Raw genomic sequence first — 15,325 nt, forward strand, 5'->3', positions numbered from 1 at the left:
GCCCACACTTCCTCTCCCCCTCACCTGAACGGCTTACAGTATATGTTAAATAAAGGGCGTTGTGGGGAGCTGTGCTTGTGATATCCCCTGCAATACCTCCCAAACAGTGTTTCTTCTGTATGTGGCTGTCTCTCACTGGCACGCTTAGCACAGCTGTAGATAATATTTTGTGGACTGCACATGCCCTGTCTCCCCACTGTTTTGCAGCCTGACAGGCAGGCACAACAGACTGTCTTAGTGGCTCTGTGCCATGTGACAGTGTGTGCGCCCATGCTGGGGAAGTGAGAAGGAAATGAAGAATTCATCCCAGCTTCTATTATTACCTTTGCTGTCCGTGTCGGTGAAATCCCAACATCTGTAAATATTTCTGTCCTCCAGAGAAGATATTGCCCATGCTGCATTATCTATGAAAAATCCATGCCCCAAAACCCTATTTGTGGCTCCATTAACCTAAAGAACTCATCTGAATGCTCCATTTGCCTTTTAAATAAAGAGCGAGCGATTGTTCAGGGCTCAAATCCCTATCATTTCATGTTGCTTTCCTCATTATGAGAGGAACATAAGGGTCCCCGATCATTATTTCTGACTCTGTCATTAGCAAAGGTCTGAAAAGCCGCATTTTCACTCCATTAGCCTTCAGAAAGAAAAAGAATGATTGCTTAAGTCAAGAATAATTATTTCAACCAGCTTTCCTCAGCGTTTTGCCATGGAGCAGGCTGGGCCCCATACGCAGACTGACAAATTAATTTCTATTATTTATATTTTGTCGAAAAACCGCCCCTCTCAAGACTCCTTTAGCAATACAAATGGCTTTATTTGTGGTTTTATGTGCTTCTCTGGTCACCCATGACAAACAGCAGGAAGCTTATTGTTTCCCCCATGAAATCTGTCAAGGTTCCCATGATTTACACCTGGAACCGGTGTATAAAACGGAGGTGTCTGAAGCTGTCATAGGCCTGCTGTTAGCCACAAGTGGGTGGAGCTTTTGGTCCACTGGGACCTCTTTCTGTAGTGCAGGGGTTCTCAAACTTCATTGCACCGTGGTCCCCCTTTCAAAAATAAAAGTTACTACATGACCCCAGGAGGGAGGACTGAAGCCTGAGCCAGCCTGAGCCCTGGGGCGGGGGGAGGAAGCAAAGCCAAAGCCCAAGGGATTCAGTCCCTGGCAAGGGCCTGTAATCTGAGTCCCGACACCCAGGGCTAAAGCCCTCGGGCTTCAGCTCCAGGTGGTGGTGCTCGGGCTTCAGCTTCATCCCCAGGCCCCAGCAAGTCTAAGCCAGCCCTGGTGACCCCATCAACATGGGGTTGCAACCCACTTTGGGGTCCCAACCCACAGTTTGAGAACTGTTGCTCTGGTGTTCACTGGTGCTTGGGGTTCACTGGTCAGGGGATGAGCCAAAAGGACCTGAGTGGGGCTGTGCCTGTGTTCAGAGCAGTTCTCCATTCACTGTAAAGCAGAGCTGGGATGAATCTGCTTTTCCCTCCCGTTTGATAGAATGCCAACTAGTAGCTATTGGAATTCTGGATCCAGAGTTAACGTTCTGTAGACTGGGGGGAGGGGGGATTTGGAATCTGTCATGAGAGACACCCACCAGGAAACAGGGCGTGCAGAATAGGGATACGCTCAGTGCTCTGTGTATGCAGGATAGCTAATTGCTGGTGAAGCGTGGTCTGCCGTTAGAGAAAGGAAAGGAGTCAGGACCAATGAGATGGATTTCCATCTCTGCCGTTGACTTGCTGTATAGCTGGAGGCAAGTCTCTTCACCTTCCTGTGCCTCCGTTTCCCCAGCTGCAAAAAGGCGACAATGAGGTGTTCTGAGGATTGATTTGGGAAGTCTGCCAAGTGCTTTGCTGGAAGGTGCTATAGGGAAGCAGAAGTATTGTATTTGTTATTCAGAATGTGAATGGCACTCCTTGCAATTATTAGAGGCTGTGAAGATAACTGCATCCCAGCTGACAGCCTGAGTGGGGCTAAAGAGGTCAATTCCCCTCTCTTCCCTAAACAGACCCCCTGCCCCTCCACTGCTTAACAACGGCTAGTAACCGTCTTGACTTGTACAATAACATCTTGTGCAGACCATCACTTCCCCTTCCCACAGCAAGCAGTGCAGGGGTTGGAAGGAGAGACTGGCACCCCAAAAGTCATTTACAGGGGGTGGCAACTCTCCAACCTCCTTGTGCCTGTTCTCACTGAGAAGATTGAAACGTGGTATTGAGCGGCAATTATTATTTTTATAGGGCTCTAAGTTCAAAGACAAAGTTCCTGCCCCAAAGAGCTTGCAGCAGTCTCATTTTAGACTTGATGCCACAAGTGAGGGCAATGAACAGTAGAGTGGCACTGGGTGAAGAAGTACAAGGCTTACAGCAATAGCAGCACATGGTTACTCGGCCCTGGGTATATTCGGCTCATGAGGGTTCTGTTAGATATCTCAGTCTGTTGTGAATGAATTCATGGCCTCTAGATGCCAGGGCAGAAGTGAAGTTTGAGGAGTGATTTGAATGAGGCGTGGGCTGTGGCTCGGCAAGTAGGGAGAGATGATTTTTCCATGCACAGAGGGCAGCTAGAAAGAAGACACATAGGCGGCAGGTGTGAATGAAGAAAATCAAGGTGGTGCCCAGGCTGGAGTAATTGGCAGAACACAGTAAGCTGTGGGAGATGTAATGCTCTGGTTATGCAGGATGCCAGGCAAGATGATCTAATGGTTCCTTCTGGCCCGAAACTCTATAATTTCTTCAGAACAGGACAGAGAGAAACTTTAAGAACCATGTCTAGTCTGCTCTGCCATAGTACTCCAATCCCAGTTTGGGAGGCCATGATGTGCCTCAGCAGCCCCTTCAGATAGCCCAGCCTCTTTATCTAGCCCCGAGGAGCACTCTTGCCTCCTGGTATGAATGCTTCCATACCTGTCCTCCTCAGACTCTTGGTGATTTCTGTCTCACCCTCTGTTTTTGCTGGGAGTTTTGAATCCTACATTCCTGAAGCAGCCGAGCTGAAATCTGGATGCATTGTAATTAATGCACTAATGGAGTCTTCATTGCACTATTAGGACCTTTTAAAATTTACTCTGGGAAACCTTTCGGCACTATTAAATACACCTTTGTCACATGATGAAGTGCTCTTCATAATAGGCTCATTAACATTCATCCAGTAATTCAACCCTATCCATTAACAGCTGGCAGGCAGGATTTTCCAAAAAAGACCCTGGGAAGCTCTTTCCCTGGCCAAGGGCATGCTTCCTGATGCTGCTCGTTAGTCAAATGTTGGATGCTTCGTGATGGGGAATCTGTCAGATCCCCCATGTCATTCAAATATATTACAGAGGGCAGCTGAAATCAGTGGGGGATTTGGAGATATCTGTAGGGAGCTTCTACCTTGGATCTCTGAAGCATTTATTTCAAATCGGCAGGTGCAGTGAGAAGACGCCAAACTTGTGGAATTTCTATTGGTATTTTTCTTCTCTTCTCTTCTGCTTGGCCTGACTCTCATTTAAAGCCAGGCATTGGTTGCTCTGGGTAAATGCATTAGCTGGATGTTCTGCATATGGTGATTAGCAGTGAAATGGTTAACAATGGCATTTGAGAGGTTGTCAGTAGACTTCAAAGTTAAATATCTTTTCCCATTGAGATAAAGGTTAGGTGTTGGGAGCCAGATTCTTCCAGGTCCAGTGAATACATAAAAAAGCTTGTATTTGCCCCATTTTGATAATGTCTGAAATTTGATATCCCCTGCGAGATCTTTAGTGACCTATGTAAGTTGGAGGGGGGGGGTCTAGAGTTGTCAGCTCTCATGATTTTATCATGTGTCTTTCTTAAAGCCAAGTAATTATGGGAGAATGACTTACTTTGTCCATTCTGTCTTTCTAAAAAGTAAATTTCTAGCCCTCCTGGTTGTGGAGCAAATATCACTCAAGGCAAATAAAATCAGAAGGCCAATAAAAAGAACCCCGAATGAATTTAAAAAAAAACACACAATTTTTAAGCCAGTCTTGTGATTTCTGGGGACCAGTCTTGTGATTTTTGAACACTAGGAACTGTCCATCTGGAGTTTTCAGGCCAGTTCCTATTAGACATGGCCACAAAATAGAAACCACCTCACGATTGCCATCTGGTTGCCACGCTTAGCAGACAGGTTAAAGGCTACCTACTTGAGTCATGAAGAGGGAACCACTCTCTCCCCATTAGAAGTGACTGCTCCAGGGGAGGGTTGAGGCAAGTTGACAGGCAGTGGTGTGTTTGGGAAGCTTGCCCTGAAGATAAATAAAAGGTTTTGAGTCACCAGGGTGTCATTCTTACCCATTTTACTAGTACTATGTGTGATGGGTTAGACCTCCCGCTTCCGGGGTGCCACCTGATGTGCTGGGGTCCCACTGAGCCCGTCTGTCCCACCAACCTGGGTTCGCCTTACTCTGTGCTGCTGTGACAGGCTCTCAGGCCTCCTTTCAGCACACACAGAGGTAGGGACAAACCCAACTGTGGAATCACACAGAGTCTGCAATCAGCTCTGTGTGGGAGGACTCAGCTTGGGGAATTGCCCAGCACTTTGGTGCACACACCCTTTGGCGTGTAAACCCAAAATTATATTGTCTTGTGCTGTATAGAAGTTTATACAGTGTAAGCTCATGAAATTTGCTCCCTCTCTCAATGTGGAGGAAGATATGCACAGCTTCCCCTCCCACCTCCCCAGTTATGAATTGCACAAACTGGGTTTTGGAGTAAACAAAAAAAAAAGTTTATTAACTACAAAAGGTAAATTTTAAGTGATCATAAGGGATAGCAAACAGAACCAAGCAGATTCCAGAGCAAATAAAACAAAACACACAAACTAAGCTTAATACACTAAAGAATACTGGCTACAAATAATAATTTCTCACCCTACATTTTGTTTCAAGCAAGTTGCAGAGTTTCTTGAAGGTGGTAAACTGCATTGCTTGCATCTTAAATCTCCAGGGATTCCTTTTACAGGCTGATCTATCTTGCTTGAGCTCAGCCCCTATCTCCCCCAGCTTAGTTCCTTTGTTTCTTCCGGTGTTTTCAGCAGCCTTCCTTCTTGGGTGGGGAGGTGGTGGAGAAGAGCCAAGATTAACTCACTCCCCAGCCTTAAATAGGATTTGCATATGGTGAGAATCTTTTGCTTCCCAGTTTTGACCCTCAACCCCGTCCTGTGGAAAAAAGCAAGCATTTCAAGATGGTATTCTGTACCAGGTGACATGATCACATGACCCTGCAGTGTCAAAGCAGCATCCCAGGAAACTTATCAGGAAGGAGGGAGATTAGTATCTTCAAAGTCCTATTGTCCTTCCTAATGGCCCATCCAGGCTGATTGTATACTGTCTGGTGGGCGTTCCCCAAGTACACACATAGTTGTCATTGTTACATAGTCAATATTCCTAACTTCAGATACAGAAATGATTCATGCATACAAATTGGATAATCACATTCAGTAAATCATAACCTTTCCAACAATACCTTACATGACCCATCTCGCATAAAACATATCTTAGTTATGCCATATTCATATCATAACAATATTTCTATGAAGAATATGGGGCATAATGTCACACTATAATAAATTATGGGAGCTCCTACCTCTGGCCACCTAGAGCAGATTCCATAAGTAAGCTATCCATCAGTTTTCACTGTCAGGGATTAACTTATACAAAAGGGCTAACAGTGTCCTCTTTCCCCCCAGGGACAGTGTGGTTCAAGAGACTACAACATAACTGAAACTGTGAGCTCTTTGGGGCAAACCATATATTTTCTTTACAGACGGTGCCTAGATGGTGGGGGCCCCGATCCCTGATTAGAGCCTTAGGGACACTACCTTGATACAAATAATAAATAATAATGCACAGGAAGACCCTTGGAATCCATGGATTTTCCATGCTTGTGAATTTTTATTATTCCACTTTGCCTTTTTAATTTTAACTTGGGAAATACTGTTCTCCTTTCCTGATCTACCTTAATCCACACCCTGCCTTTTTTGCTCCTGAGTGACTAGTGGTGAACAGATCTTTCAAAGATATCTTTCAGGTCCCCCGGACCAGACCCAGACAAATACAAGGTCTAAAATGCAAACTGTATAAAGCTAGAGGCAAAGATGTGTGAGAAACTCAACGTTATGAAGCAGAAACAGCAGGGGAAAGCAGAAAGTACATCCCACTGCTAGAGCCTAATGTGATTTAGTGGACAAACAACAAGACATTACAGTTAGGTTTTACAATTGCTAAATGCATTAGTCCTTAAACAAACATCTAATGTGATTTTAAGCTTTGCTTCCTTCAAAGCAATAGGCTTCATGGGATAGCTATTTTCCTGTGGCATCTAGCATCATGTCTTCAAGCTGCAGAATTCTATCAATGTACCTTTAAAAACATCATCAGAGTTCAGTCCAGGACACATTTCAGGTTTTTCCAACTGGTTGTAAACAATGTTATTGTGTATAAGGTCTTTTGTGAATGCTTGTAATGTTCTGAACTTGATGACCACTATGAGATATATATACAGACTGTGGTTATGAATTTATGTATCTGTGTAGATATAACACTATGCTCATAATTTGGCTGCAACATTCAGCTCCAAATCTCACAACAGGGAGGTGGTCGGTTAGACAGGGAGGAGCTGTCTCCCAGGCAGATGAGACTAGCTCCAAGCACCTAGCATTGCACCACCCAGGAAAAGACAAGTGATGGGCCATTAAATTTAATGGGAAAACACCAAAATAACTTGAAATTGTAAAGAAAATTCCAATCTTTGAAAACTAAGAAAGGAGGAAATTTTCCACCATCATGAATCACCAGAGTCTGAGAGAAGGAACACCTCCAACCCCAAACCCTGTTAAAAGAAAAACGGTTTGAAGAGAAGACTAGCCAGAAACTGAGGGTCGGCATCTAGCCGCATCTAGGCGGGGTGTTGTCTATGAAATGCTGGACTCCACTCTATGACGGGGATATGCTGGGAAGGCAATGGGTAACTTATATTAGAAAAGGGAATTTAGCTAATATAGAAGTGTAAACCTGAAGTTGTGGCTGTGTTTATTTTTTGTGTAACTTGTGTGTGTTCATTTTCCCTTACTGTTTCATCTTTGAGTCTGTGTTTTTTCTATTAAATAATCCTTTTGTTTATTTTTACCTCAAGCGGGTCTCCATTGTTCAAACTGTGTTGAGTGTGTGTGTGTCCCAAAGTGAACTGATAACTGGGAAGCTGGTTTCACTCCTTCGGAGGTGACGAACCAGAGGGGAAAAATCTGAGTTCCTGGTAAGTAAGAACTCTGGGTAGATGGATTTGGGAAGACTTTGGACTGGAATGGCTGTTGTCATCCTACAAGGGGTAGCTAGGCTGGTAGAAGCCAGGATGTAGGAGTACTACTGGTGTCAGAGCTCTGAGCCACCGCAGCATAGGATTAAGGCACCCAAAGTTAAAAGGCAGGTGGACTGGGTGATCCCCAGAACATCAACCCCTAAACCTACTATTTTTCTGCCACTACCTGTTCCTGGCCCTCTCTGTGGTCCTGGAGATATCCTTACTGCTCCAAAGTGATGTCTTCAGCTGTTCAGTCCACTCTCCCCCAGCGCTTGGGTCTTCATGTTTGTGGCTGGCAGCATGCTCAGCACAGTGACCTTGTTGCAGACACATATGAGGACTGGCCAGCTGCCATAGCCTGTCATCCTCTCCTCTGGTTGCTCGTAGATCACCTGAATTGCCTCAGCTCTCATTTGTGGCTCCTTTTCTTGACTCTTCTGCAGGATCCAGTAAGTGGCTGGCAGCTGTTACATCTTGGCATTCTGTGTAGCTGTGCATAGCAGGAATATCAGTCTTCCTAAGAAGGTTATGGAATGGCAGCAGGCATTTGATGACTGCATTTTCAGTAGAAACACAATGGAGAAGGGTGATATTACTGAACTGCAGCTGGTGAATCTTTTATATGGGAATCAGTTTGAATTCCAAACTTAACAGTAGCAATCAGGTGTGAGACATCACCCCACTTCCCTCACAAAGTGGCAGTTTTGAGGTGGGAGGAGCATGCCACTCCCTTGGGACTAAATTAATTTAGGGTCTATTAGCAGCAGGCAGTAGCAATCCGCTACTAAGCACGCTGCCTGCTCCTTCTCTCCCCATCTCTGTCCCATTGCCAGCATCTGCCTCCCTGCCATGGGCACTGAGGATCCTTTAATAATCCAATAGTGTGTCCCAGCTCAGGATCACAGTGAATATATTTCATCATGAGATTTCCTCTTCCTCATGTGCCTGCCTCTTGCTCTCATGAGATTTCCTGCTCTATTTCTAGGCCAAAGAGATTTATAGAAACAATCCAACTTTCTGACTCTTAATCTCAACCAAACTTCTGTCTCCACAGGACAGATCCCCTCTCACTGACACTGGTGGAAAACAAGAGTAACACCAATTAAGTCAGTGGAGATACAGTGGTGTAAAACCAGTGTGGTGAGACTAGAACCAAGCTCCATATCTTCAGGGGTTCCTGCCATTGTGTGGCTCTCCTCCCTGTCCAGTGCTGGACAGCTTTGACAAAGATCTCTAGTTAAAAAGGACATTTCTGACTCATCTGCAGCTGATTTACGCAGTGGCCAAATGTGAAGAACTGTACTTTGGTTTCTATCCAGAGTTAATGGGAGTTTATGCATTTTGCTGCTGCGTCAGCCAAGGGATGTGAGGCCAAATGAAATTTCATCGCTGCCTCAAGTGCTGTATAGGGTTGCCAATTTTGGCTGGATGTATTCCTGGAGGTTTCATCACATGACAGTTTTTAATTAAAGATTAATCTTTAATTTCTGGAGACTCCTGGACAATCCTGGGGAATTGGCAACCCTAGTGCCATAGGGCATCCTGGTGCCTCACCAGCATTCCTTTGGAACCCTGGCTCATCCCAGTTCTGCCCTCGTGACCTCCCATGGAGCAAGCTTAGTAGTGAAGGAGTTAACTACCAGACTGTTCATGTTAAATGGTTCATTTTTTGAAGAGGAAAAATTATTTTCCTTATTTTCCACTTAGTACTAGGGACAGATATAAACTTGTTTTCAGTCTGCATGTTACCCTCCCACTGGTGCCCAGCCTTGATGCAACCGAAAGCCCCTCCATGACATGAGCTCCCAGCCACTTGGGAGTCTGAGGACAGAGCCAAATTCATAGCATGAAAAATCCTGAGCTCGACGATTCTTTTTGTGTTACCAGGGAGAACAAAACCCCTGTCTCCAGTGTTTTGGTCTCCAAGGTTCACATTTATTGTAAGTAGTTTGTTTCTGTTTAGGCTCTCTCCACTTCCTGCCCCGCACCCTGTGTTGTCTATTGGTATGGTGTAAAAATGATCTGTGTTGACACAGAACTGAGGAGGCACTTTGTATTATCCGCTCCAGCATTTGCCTGGACACTTTATTTCAAGCAACAGAAGTGTATTTCACAGCAAGATGGTTTCTTAAAAGGTTTCCACTGACAATTTGTCTAAAAAGAGACACTGAGGTGGCTATTTTTATCAAAGGCAGAAAGCTGGATTTCTTAAATGCATTCAGCAAAGTTACTGGGAAATGGTAGAATGAGATTTGAAGGGCCATGAGGATAGGGATGTACGGTACCAGTGGCAACACCATCACTGGCACTAGTACCAGCACCCTATGAGCTGTCACTGCACTGAAAAAACAGTTATAGGCCCCAGTTCCCCAATTGGACTGAAGAGCAATCGGTGCCAGTGGGGAAAGAGTGGCTTTAACTTTGCTTTGCTCACTTCCTTCCATCCCAGTCCTGGGACTGTCTGGGTACCAATCCAGTCCTTGTTGTTAATTAGAGCATCCTGCTTAAATCTACCCACATGGCCCCCAGGGATTAGCTGGGTCCTGACATGCTTGGCCATGCCCTCTCTCCCTGGCCACACCTCTAGTGCTGGTAGCTAGGAGGAGGGGGTGTAGCAGCCAGCTGTATGCAGAAAGAGCTGCCATTTTGTTCTCAGAGTTGTTGTCCAGACACAGTCGCACACTGTGCTGTCAGCTGAAGACTTGACTTAGAGCTTGCTCAACTCTTGCTTATATTTTCATTCATGGGACTTTGCCCAGGTGAAGAAGTTCACCTGATCAGCCTACCTTTGAAATGATGGGATGGCAACAGCTATCTTGAATCTCTTCCCTGCACAGTGCTTGGAAATTATAAAGCAGTGGATCATTCCAAGGCTTATTAGAATTCTTTGTAGAAAGACAGTGGTGAGGATGAGGTATGTTGATAGCCTGCATTGAAAACCGGGGTCTTCTCCTGTTTCTTGGCGAATGTCTAAATTCTGAACCTAAGTCCCCACTCATGTTCCCAAGGTATCACACACCATTTTAGCCATGTAACTCTCATTAGCTTTATTCAACTGGAGAATTAACTCTTGGGTGTCTTTCTTCCCTAGACCTTTAAAAGCGTCACTCACAATCATCAAACCTTTTTAGGTCAGACTCTGCCACCAGTGCAGTGCACCCCCTGCTGGTAGTGAGCAACCTTCCTCAGTCCTCATTAAACAAAGATCATGTGCCTGCCACACACGGATTTCCCTTCCCTGGGAACAGGCTGTTTTCCATTGCTGTTGGTCTAACTGTTTTTAATGATCCACTTTGGACTTTGTTGCTGGTGCTTTGCACAATAATCAACAGTTAATTACAAGCAGTCAGACAAATTGGTCTGTGAGGCAAGGAGATGAAGCTGATAGAGAGGTACAGGGAGTAGGGCTGGAGCAGAATTCAATGAGGGAGAAATGGCTGGTGTATAGACATGGTGGGCTACTGTTTGGGTGAGCAGGTGTTCAGAATGAATCAAGGGAGTGTATTGTTGTGCAAAACTTTACTTCTTTCCCTGTCCCTGATGCACTTTCCTGATGGTTTGTTTTTACAATTTGCTTCTGTGACACCATCTCCAATGTCAGGCAAGTTTTGGTTTTGCAGGCAGCATTGTCAGATCCTGAAAGGCAGTGGGAAAAATGAGTCATTAGAGAATAGAAAATCGGAAGGCTGAAAGCACTGGAAATGTTGCAGGTGTTTCCAGAGTTTTGTAGATATTCTTGGGTGTCTCAGGTGAGTCCTGGCAGAGCTCCGAAGTCCGAGGTGAGTCCCAGACCAGATGGGCTCTGGAGTCACAGATGTGTACCAGGTGTGTACAGCAATTCTAGATGTGTCCAGGGTGTGCCAGATATGTCTCAGATATGTGAAGGAGATCCCTTGCCAGCTAACGAATGCAGTTTTACTACCAGACCCCAGGGGTGTGCACTTCTATTTTTTCCATTTATTTATTACTTTTATTGCTACAGTTAGAAAACAGGAAATTAAATGCAGAAATGCCAAATTTCAGCCCACACTAAGATAAAGCCCAGGGTGCTTTTCTAATTGGCAAGCGATAGGGGGCTTCATCCAATGGCTATGCAGACACCATAGTCATTAGTTAGCCTCATGAACATCTGCCAGCTCTTGCGTAGCTTCAATTCTTACTGGTGAGAAAAAAATGTCTGCCTACTCCCTCAGGAGTAGGCAGTAGGAGAAGATGTGGGGGAAGGCAGGAGACTAGCTTTTGTGTGCCCCAGAAACAGGAAATGTGGAGAAGCAATGGTGACTCTGGAGGCTGGTGGAGTCAGTAGGTTACCTGGGGCTGCCAGTTTCAAGGGGTAGGGTGCCAAAGAGGATGAAGTGTTGAGGGATCTTGGGGTTTGGACAAGTAGAATCTAGGGGTGTGACTTGTTTGAAGGGCCCAGAGACTGGAGCAACCTAGCTAGGGGAGCCTTCCCCATTCTGTCCTTCCTCTGCCCCCTTCAGACCTTGATCCTTCAATCCTTGCATCCTTCCAAAGTGGGTGAATATAATACAGATATAGGCAGGCATGACAGGTGCTGCCAAATGTGTGAGCATCACCCGCGATCCCTGATGTTTGGTATATGGAATCGAGATGGGACAGCAGGGCCTTCTGTTCTCACAAGATGGATTATTACCCAGTTAGCATCTCAGCTAGCACAGCCAGCAGAGGGAAGAGGTCTGGGGTGCATCTACCCGAGCCACTGCGTTACAGGGCCTCCTGCCGCCAACTCAAGCAGAGCTTGATCAACATAGAGTATTTGAGGTTCAGTGTGAGTCAGCATGTGACCACACACATGCAAACGCCCCAGCCATCAGCCAATCAAAGAAGGCATCAGGGACTACAGCACCCATGACTGCTCGCCCCTCTACCTGGCAAGTGAAAGAAGCAGTTCAGGCTGTGCAGGCAGCCTTTGTAAACTTGAGCCAGTCTGACATATTGCAGCCAGCAGAGGACAGTGCCACTCACATACACCAGTCACTTCATTACAATCTTACTCTTACGTGCCTAGGCATTGAAGTTCTTCTGGTATGAAAATTCTTTACTGTTGTGAGACTCCCTCAGTGTCTAGGCAAACAAAGAATTAAGGGCAGGGTAACTCACTGCTGTCGGTATAAATTAGATCCTTAAGGTTAATGTACTGTTTATCTATTTTCCACATCACTTCTTTTTTTCTAATATGATTTGCAGTCCCTTTAGGCCTACAATTAGCCGCAGGCGCCTTCTAATGTATGCAGAACATATCATACCCCCTAGCATCCCCTCCAATGTGCTGTGCTGGTGAAGGTGAAGGAGAGAGGCTGTAGAATAACTGGGTTTATCCTACATAACTTTGGATTCGAAAGAAATTGCCTCTGATAAATCCCTAGCGGACGTTTGTCCCTATCACATAACCACTGCATAATTCAGCACGGTTCAGTATGCTTGGCCAGCTAGTCTTAGGGGCTCGAATAGCACTGAGATAGTCAGAGCTGTGTGCGGGGAACTGAGGACTGGAATAGCGGAGGGGAGGCTGTGTTGTAGGACAAGACTTAGGGGCAATGGCAGATTTAATGAGGAGGCAAAGCTAAAGTAGCAGCAGGTGCTGCGGATCAGAGATTAGATGTATTAGCAAAACTGGGGTTGGGGGTCAGGACTGGAATAGCAAGGTGTGCTGTGCTGTGAGTCAAGATTAAGGTGTTGTACTAGCTGAGCGCGGACTAGGATAGCAGGAACTGGTAGAGGTGCAGATTGAGGTTCACTGGCAAAGCCGGATTGGGGCCCAAGACTAAAATAGCAGGGTTGCTGCAAATTGGAATTGAGGGGCCTTAGCAGACTCCCAGAGGAGGGAATGATTCCCATATGGACTGTGCTTTCTCTCCATATTCCTCAAAAGCATTTCTTTTGATTTGCTGTATCCCCTTCTTTTGCTTGGGCTGCTGATGCTCAGTCCCTGTCTGTGTGGATGGTGCCAATGGCAGATGGGGCCATAATCACTTCCAGAATCCTCACTGGGAACGGACTCCACAGACCATATTCTAAGTACCCCATAAATTATATCACGCCTTCTGCCATGTGCCTTTGTGGTATTTTTCTGGGGTCTAAAATATTAATTAAAAAAAAAGGCCCTTTTACAATACACCACTATATTAAACTTACAACACTATAAATCGGGGCCATAAAACTGTAACTCGATGACTGAGTGGAAGATGAACCTGACACACTGCTGCGGGAACGACAAAGATCCTAACAAATTGCATCATATACAAGTTCCTGCAATATACATAAAACTTACTATTTTTCACTCTTATTAGTTTGTTTTTACAATATTTTCATGGACGAAATATAAAAATGGCAAGAAACACACAAGCAAATCAGTTCACAAAAATAAAAAGTGACATGAACATGCATCCAAAGCGTGAGCTGAACTTCAAAAAAAATTTTTTTTGAGCTTTGAAACATTTTCCATTTTCTCTCATTTCTGTGTGTCTGGCTTCAGCCTGGGACCAGAGGCAGAAGCACAATGAAATAATGTGAGAAGGATTATTTCTTGTGCTAGTCCCATCCTGATCTGAAGCAGCAAGTACCCTAAGTCTCACAAGAAACTACAGTTTCACCAGATTTCCGCCCCCAAAACAAGAACAAATTGCTTTGGTTTCTGCTTTATTATGCATAAAGATTAGCTTAAAGTGTTGGTTTTTCCTCTAAAAAGACCTTTTCTTGTGTTTGTCTGTTTTGTTTTTACGCTAGAGATGTGAAATATTCACTTTCCTCTCTTAGCTGGAAGTCCTTGGCGAGAACTTTGGAGGACACGAATAATGATGTCATAAAAGGCTGTAACTGGGCTGTAGCTTTTGCTCTCTGGAGCTCAGGTATCTGAGGGGATGTAGATTGTTAGATTCACTTTCCATTGGAAGGAATGGAAAGTTGCAGCCCAGTTTAGAGCTTTGTATGACATCGCTATTCAGGTCATTCAGCAATGAGAGGGAAGCAAAGGTCAAATATTCCAAAGTGGGTGAATATAAATGCAGGAAAAAAACCCTTTTATTTGGGAGCAAGGTCTGCAGTGCTGTATTTATCTACCATAATGGAGCAGTAAAGGGCACAGCATTGATTTCTTGTTTTTGCTCTGTGGGTCAGCTTCTTGAGGTTTGGACTGTTGGGAGAATTTTCAGAGATGCATCTGCCTGCCTAGATGCTTTTGAAAAGACCCTTGGACCTATTTGAGGTTTGCCTCTCACCAGTATTCCTGGAATAATACAAAGGCTCAATCTGGAATCTGGCCAGGACATGGAACTGAAACTGCTGTATTGGTACTGATGGATGATGTTCTGCTGTCAATGGATAGAGGGAAGACATCCATTCTGCAGTATTTGACATTGTCAGCCATGAGATACTGCTGTCTTGTCTGAGAGAGGTGGCAGGGGTCCAGGGTAATACAGTAGAATGTCTGAGTCCTTCCTGGAGGGACACACCCATTGAGTAGTAATGGGGAAAATGTGTCTCCACCACTAGACCTGTCACTTGTGGGAGTCCTTCAAGAATCAATTTTTTCAATATCTACATTCAGCCTCTAGGTTAATTGAGAAGATGACATGGACTCAAGTGCCAGCAATATGCAGATGAGACACAGATCCACCTATCCTTCATCGCACATGAGCACGCTGCTGCTATCAAGATGGCTCAGTGATCAAATGAGATGAATGAATGACAGATGAAAAACAGTTGGCTGAAGCAGAAATTGTGCAAGACAGGTGATGCTGGTGGGCAAAGGCATGTGAAGGGCTTGCAGCGACAGTCCAGTCTCCTTTGGTTGAAGGTACACACTCACAATTGGTCAATTCGGTCTGTAGCTTAGGTATGCTCCTGGATTTCTCGCTGCTGTCAAGCTCTAATGTAGCAGCATCCATGAGTAATGTTCTCTATCCTCGCTGATTGGCTAGGAAACTCCATCCCATCCTGGTGGATGATGGGCTAGCCTCAGTTATGCATGCGTTTGTAACCTCTTTTCTGCACATCAATGCAATAT

The sequence above is a fragment of the Mauremys reevesii genome, linkage group 3 (genome assembly GCF_016161935.1).
Source record: "Mauremys reevesii isolate NIE-2019 linkage group 3, ASM1616193v1, whole genome shotgun sequence".
NCBI classification, from domain to species: domain Eukaryota; kingdom Metazoa; phylum Chordata; order Testudines; family Geoemydidae; genus Mauremys; species Mauremys reevesii.